General features: G+C 33.2%; 1 protein-coding gene across 1 annotated transcript in view; it reads left to right on the top strand.

The window, feature by feature from the left end:
* Nucleotides 1-7,692, top strand: part of LOC106870179 (carbonic anhydrase-related protein 10) — a 559,357-nt gene that overhangs the window by 158,524 nt on the left and 393,141 nt on the right. The gene's annotated exons all lie outside the window — the stretch shown is intronic.

The following is a 7,692-nucleotide window of genomic DNA, read 5'->3' as shown; positions in this document are numbered from 1 at the left end:
CTACTACTACTACTACTACTACTACTACTACTACTACTCCTGCTGCTACTGCTCCTGCTACTACTACTACTACTACTACTACTGCTGCTACTACTACTACTACTACTACTACTACTACTACTACTACTGCTGCTACTACTACTACTACTACTACTACTACTACTACTACTGCTGCTGCTGCTGCTGCTGTTGCAGCTACTGCAAACAAAAGTTGAACGATATTTGAGTGTATTACCTAATCATATACGATTTAGAATCAAAATGGTTAACTAAATTGTTGTTTCAAGCTACTGCTATCTCGCACTTTCGGATGATCTCTACTCAACCACTACACAACTGCTACGCAACTGCTACTCAACACTCCTACCACGGCCAGACTACCTCTATTTATATGTCTTGAGAGATCCTACTTCTTCGCCTGGGGGCGTCGACACAACATAAATGTAAATTGATGAAATGCTTTGTGGTTGAGAATACTTTTACATATCGTTTAAGTGCTATGTTTTTTTAACCACAGTGGTTTCAGTTAAATATGCCCCAGTGATTGGCTAGTATTCCAGTAAGCTACAATTATTCAGTGATTAGTCTTCTGTTTATGGGCAAAGTAACTATATGTGACGTCACACGTACACATGTATAATAATGCGATATCACATATGACTGGTAATTATTGTTCGGAATCTCAAAGCTGCGAACTCGAATGCTAAATTAATAAATAGTCCCACACCAGATAGTTTCTGTCAGTACATCTGTGTCCATTTATTTTTTAATATAAGGTTTGGATTATATTTTTTCTAGAAATAACCTTTAAGTAATGCTTAATCAATAACTGGTACTATCGTTCGATTTGGAGTGATAGTTTAAATGGGGGTTAAAACTTAGTATTTGTATGTAAGTATATAATACTATAATATATTTATGATTATATACAGGAATTATTGTGACTTTCTTCTTTTTCGCTTCTCCTATATTCGGACGTAATCTATCTATCTATCTATCTATCTATCTATCTATCTATCTATCTATCTATCTATCTATTTGTCTGTCTATCTATCTATCTATCTATGCATCTAGCTAGCTAGCTAGCTAGCTAGATGTTTATCTCTCTCTATATGTATGTGTGTGTTTGTGCGTATTTGTGTGTCTGTATGTGTGTGTGTGTGTATGTGTGTGCTTGTGTACACACACACATACATATATATTGGGATACATATCTGTGAGTGTGTGTCAGAATGTATACACAACAGCATAAATCAAAGGAGATTAGAAGCATAAATATATATATATATATATATATAAATCCATGTAGGTTACAATGTTTGTATATGAGCGATTTGTGGAAAATTTAGAGGTGAGTCACCTACTGGGATAGGAATTCTACTGAGAGAAGACATACGATTTCCTCTCTCGACATTTAAATCTCTAGTTCCGCACGAGGTAACGTAGAAAGAATGATCATACATTCTTATACTTTTAATTACGCATTGAGGTATTATATTTAAATATGCGTCTACATATATATGAATGTATCTATATATGTATATATACGTATATATATATATATACGTATGTATAGATGAATATATGTATATATATGTATATATATGTATATATATGCATATGTATACACACACACACACACACATATATGTATGTATATCTGTAAATAGCAATAATATTTAACAAGCTTAAATCTTAAAGGCGCTCACCGTGTATTGACTAAAGAAAATAGTATAATACTGGAACATATAAAATTGTGTGAATTAAGTCGTAATTTTATTAGGAATTAAAAGTAGCTGACGATTTATAGCAACCTACCACATTATGACTACTCGAGTAAAAAAATTCAACATTTCTACAAAAAGTTATGATAGTTTTGTCGAATGTATAATTCATAGCGGCAGTAAGAGTTTTCTATTTAAATTCGTATTCAATATCTAATATGAAATTTTATGAAATAATCGGAAATTAACTGTCCAAGATCAGTAATTAGTGCTGAGGAAATCAATTGATTACATGAGTTCAAGTACATAACTGGTATTTATTTGGTCAAACTCAAAATTGATAATGGCAAAGCCGATTTGGATGAAATTTCAACTTTGAGAGTAAAGCCCGAATAAATGCGACTAAACATAATATCTGGCGTACCATGTATTCTTTCAGCTCGCAGCCTTATGATAGTAATATTATTAATATTAATTATCATAATTCATGATGATGATGAGGAGGAGGAGGAGGAGGGGGAAGAGGGGGAATTAAAAATCCTTTCTACTATACACACAGTACCTAAACATTTGGAGGAGAGGGCTAGTCGGTTACATTAACTCCAGTGCTCAACTGGTACTTACAACAGCGACCCAGGAATGGTAAAAGGCAAGTCGAGCTGGGTGGAATTTGAACTACATACAAATATATATGTGTAGGTATATATGTATTTAGATACATACAATGTTATACATACATATATTTGCATGTGTGTGTGTGTTATTTCTTTACTACCCACAAGGGCTACACACAAAGGGGACAAACAAGGACAGACAAACGGATTAAGTCGATTATATCGATCCCAGTGCTTAACTGGTAATTATTTAATCGATCCCGAAAGGATGAAAGGCAAAGTCGACCTCGGCGGAATTTGAACTCAGAACGTAGCGGCAGACGAAATATCGTTAAGCATTTCACCTGGCGTGCTAACTTTTCTGCCAGCTCGCCTCTGTGTGTGTGTGTGTGTGTGTGTGTGTGTGTGTGTGTGTGTGTGTGTGTGTGTGTGTGTGTGTGTGTGTGTGTGTGTGTGCGTGTTGGAGCGTGTGTGTGCGCATGTGTGTGTGTGTGTGTGTGCAATTTAATACTATTAGGAAGCATGCAGTTTCACACACTTTTTTATATCTCGTTATAATAAAGTTATCTTTAAATCAGGAATCAGTCTTTTTGATAAGCCAATCTGAATATCAAATATTTTGAAGTATAAAAAGAGAAATGTCAACTATCTGTAGTGATAAATATTTAATATTCTTCAATTTCTTACTTTCTCGCATTTACATTATCTTCTTCCAATATATTTTGTGAAAGTTAACCACATTTCTATTTTTAAAAAATGCTACGAACTATATTTGCTGAATTGTTTACCGAAGTTTGAATATCATCATATTTCCCTCCGGTAGTACAAATTAACTTTTCATTTTGATCAGCAATTTATTATTACTAAAATTGTAGAGCTCTTGCGATTTTTGTACAATTCCTTAGACATTATATGTTAACTCAGGTGACGTGGTTTTAGCTTTGTGTTATATAATCTTGCGTATTCATTTAGAGACAATTTGTTAAAACATAAATTCCAACAAATAAAACCTTAAATAATTAAATAAGAAATAATTTGAATGATTCATTGGTGTATACCAATATTTAGTTTTTCTATGAATTATTGGGCTGATATAAGAAAAAAGCTCACTATTACATTTAGGCATACATACATACGTACATACACACATCCCTTTCTTCATTGGTAAGAAATATTGAAATAAATCTGAACAAAGTTACACATACATACATACATGAATACATACATACATACATGCATACATACATATATTTAGTGAAGCGGTCAAGTTTTCCCCCACTGAATATTGAAACTCTTTACACAAAGATGCAAATTTCATTTAAAATCATTAAAAACTATTTGTTATGATGTTTTTAGTAACATTTACTAAATAGTTTTGTTGCGTCTCTGCAATTTCCCCATACGTAGTAAATTTCAAGCTCCATAAATGGATAGAATTAAATATTACAAGCACTCAAAACGTATCTTCTAAAACTTCTTGCTAAATAATACACACTATAAACTATGTCCAGTACTTTAGAGTCGAAGAATATTTAGAATTATAACGAAGCATGATATTACAGTTATATATAGAACTTAACAGAGCGTACACCATTCAATACATTCACAGTTATTTTGTTGCTGTTGTTAGTTTAGCAGCTCAGATCTAGTCGTTGTGTACTGTGTCTATGTTGTAGGAAAATTGCCTTATCATATTCAAGAGGACTATGTGTAAGTTATTGGATATTTGGGCATATTTATATCAAATGGAACTATATCGCAAAGATATCATAACTGGTTCTTCATCCGTTATGTCATTGTATTTTAGGCACAGGTGAGTATCGCTAGAGCAGACCAATTGTCAAATAATTCCCGTATTGACGCCGCTGATATTCTTTTCCTATTTGTTTCCTCAGTGAAATAATTCTAGGACTAAATTATCCATCGAATTCATTGTGTACGTGTTAGCCAGCGCTTTGAAGATGATTTGACTAGTTCGATCAATTGCATTGAGATTCTCCGTTTGGCTTATCTATAACTCTATGCGAATCAGCGATATCTGAAAATATTTAAAATATCTGACAGAACATTAGCTGACCGATCACATCTTGATAATTCTTAAAGGAATTCATTAATAGTTTCAGGTCGGAGAAAAGTTAATGTGAAATTCAACTATTTTCTACGGAAAGAAAATGTAAACTAGTAGTTATCCATAGCATTAAAAAATGCTATATACATATATGGCTCATTGAAATTACCACCAAAAGGAAACTATTTGTTACGATATTTTTTAGTAACATTTACTAAATAGTTTTGTTGCGTCTCTGCAATTTCTCCATACATATTAAATTTCAAGCTCCATAATTATTCTGTTAACGATCATGAACACCATCAAATCAAGCGGATACACATTAGATATAAAATGGTTAAATGTCCTATGTGATGAGGTATGACCTTGTTTGACGACATATTCATCTTCACCTTGATACTATATATATACTATATATATATATATGTGAGTATTTACACATTTCTACGTTGAATTTAATATCACAATGAAAGACATTGGTTAATTACAGTACCTGTTATTATTTACTATATATGGGGCGGTCAGCTGTCAAAATCGATATCAACCGAATGTAATGTTTAGCGACATTTCTTCCACTTTTACATTACATGGTCGAATTCCGCCGAGGTCGACATTGCCTTTTGTCCGCTCAGAATCAGTAAAATTCTTACTTGTTGAGCACTTAGTTGGATATTACCAACTTACCTCTTCTGCTTAAAATTGTTGGTCTTGTTCTCAAACTAAAAAGAATTATTTATTATATAACCAGAACAATGGATCAGTAAAGTGGCCTTGTGTTATTTCTTTCGGATCTATACATATTTAATTTTAAAAGAAGTCTAATAAACTTTGCCCTACATCATACTGTGGTGGATTCAGTTTGGTCAACCCCTCCGACCAGATATTTGGCTTCGTTATGACAGCATGCGTGTATATTGCTTAAAAAGTTTAGTACAAGGCCAGCAAGTTCGCTGGGAGGTCCATTACCTCGACCCGGTGCTTACGGAATTTCATGTTGGCTATTATCCCAAGGGCATCCGCTTTAAATGGAGATTTAAGTGAGAACATGGTACTATTTCATCAATACTGCCACGTTATGACGGCATTTGAACACAATACGTAAAAATGGAAGAAATGCAGCTACGCATTTTGCCCTGCGTGCTAACGATTCTGCTAGCTCACCTTCTTATATGCATTAGAAACATAACTCAGTAAAATTTTAGTGGAGAATATTTATTTAATATTTTATGGTGTAGATAGTATTAACTGTACACTTCTGAGTTATTGTACAGATTGGAGAAGTACGGTTGACTTCAGCTCCATACAAGTATAATGTTGATGACAGATTAATACCGATGCGCGTTTATATTAATCAATAAGGTCAGCTGCATTCATTGATTCCTGGAAGAGTGTCGAAAAGGTCTATCATCGTAAACATGCAGCTGGTTAAGAAAGAAAATCTAGTTGGACTGTAAGTAACTTTGTGTCCGTTAATCCAACATTAATATTCCTTATGTCAAACGTTCAGACATCTCTTGAACACAAGACCAAATTTACGAATTCGGACGAAAACTAACGTCATTTATATTCCTACTGTCTGTTTAGTCTCAAGATTTAAACTGTGAGCTGTTAAACTTTAGCAAGACTTAATACGGTCGAAGTAATTAAATATATCAAACAGATTAATCTATCTACTCGAAAACTAAATTGATTGCGTGAACAACTAACAATAGACGCTTTCTAATATCTTCCATATTAACCGGCATGAATACTTCCTGAAAATTTAAAGAGCAAATGTATAATACTTATGTTTACTTTTTATAAATAAACTTTAAGCGGGAAGTATTATGTATTTTGTAATCGCATTGGCAGACATTAAATTCCTTGAATTACGAAAATAAAATATACATGGATATGATACGCGCGCAAAATAAAGTACGATATATATATATTTTTATATAAATGTCCTATTTACAAATACACACATATACATAATTATTTAAGATATGTCTTCTAATCACCATGTTAGACGTACAGATGAAATTGCCATATCCCTTTTCAAAGGTTATATAGTGACATACACACATCATATCCTTTAGTAAATATAGTAATGGGTATCGGGTAGGTTTGTGTGCTGTACCATGCACTATCCCACAATTATTCAAGCTCATCTAAAATGTCTACGCTGTAAAGAAATTCCGGAAAAACAAACTGAGAGATGCGTTCAACGGGAAATGAGAATAGTTCCATTTATGTAATCTAGGTTACATCCTTTTCATCGTTAAATAAAGAATGTATTTTATTACTGAAATTTATCGTTTTAACTACGTGTTGTCATCTAAAATACAATGTGTTGTGAGAATAACCGAATGGGGAACGGACAAAGTGTGTTAAATAGTATGTAATCGTGTGAAGTGTCATCCTTTAATTAGATAACAGAAACTTGTGAGATGCATAGAAATTGTAAAGATCTCAGATATTGGGTTTCAAAGAATAACACAGTTCTGCGATTTAATTATGACGTGTGATTTTTCGGCTATAAACTGCCTGATGTTGTTTGACCTCAGATGTGGCCTAGTTTTCTTTACGCTGCTCAGCTTAATGCTGTGTGGTGTACAGCTTTTGTTCAAGTCATACATAAGGCTTGCTGGTTTTGTGCCTTTTATTTTAACTATATTAGTTTTTTTTTTTCGGTTCACTTATGAATTAATTTCAGAGAGTTTAAAGATTCTAATAACAGTTTTAAGTCTAACACAGAACGTTTTACTGTACTTACAGAATTTCGTATCGGCTAGGCTACTCTATTCTATCTAGCGGGCGTCAGCTTCAAATGAAGATTTAAGTTATAGCGTCCCGAGGTAGTGGGTGTCAACTCAGGATCAAAATATAGGGTCTTCAAGCGCATTCATCTCATCAGATTTTCGGCATACACTAGGGATATTCTAAAAGGTAGGTAATTAGGCGGTGTCGGTATAATTCTTAGAAGCATCATCTCTTATGGCTAAATTGCCAGCCATATGTAATACGATGCACTTTAGCCTATCTCATTCGACTACTCTTAATAGACATGACAACACTTAGCTAAAACATATTAAACACAGTAAACACTAAACATTAATAATATTCTTCAGTTAACGGATAAAAAGACATAATCTGGACTGCATGAAAGCAATTAAACTCCTTTTCGTTAAAGACGTTTCTCAACATATTCTCGTTTTTCTTCATGGAATAGTTAATTTACTTATTGATTAATGAAATAGTTACATTAAATTATTCTCATACAAAATAAACAATACTTGTTTATTTC

This window comes from Octopus bimaculoides, chromosome 7, assembly GCF_001194135.2.
Source record: "Octopus bimaculoides isolate UCB-OBI-ISO-001 chromosome 7, ASM119413v2, whole genome shotgun sequence".
Taxonomy (NCBI): Eukaryota; Metazoa; Mollusca; class Cephalopoda; order Octopoda; family Octopodidae; genus Octopus; species Octopus bimaculoides.
The sequence above is the reverse complement of the archived record's forward strand: the minus strand, read 5'-3'. Positions and strand labels throughout refer to the sequence as shown.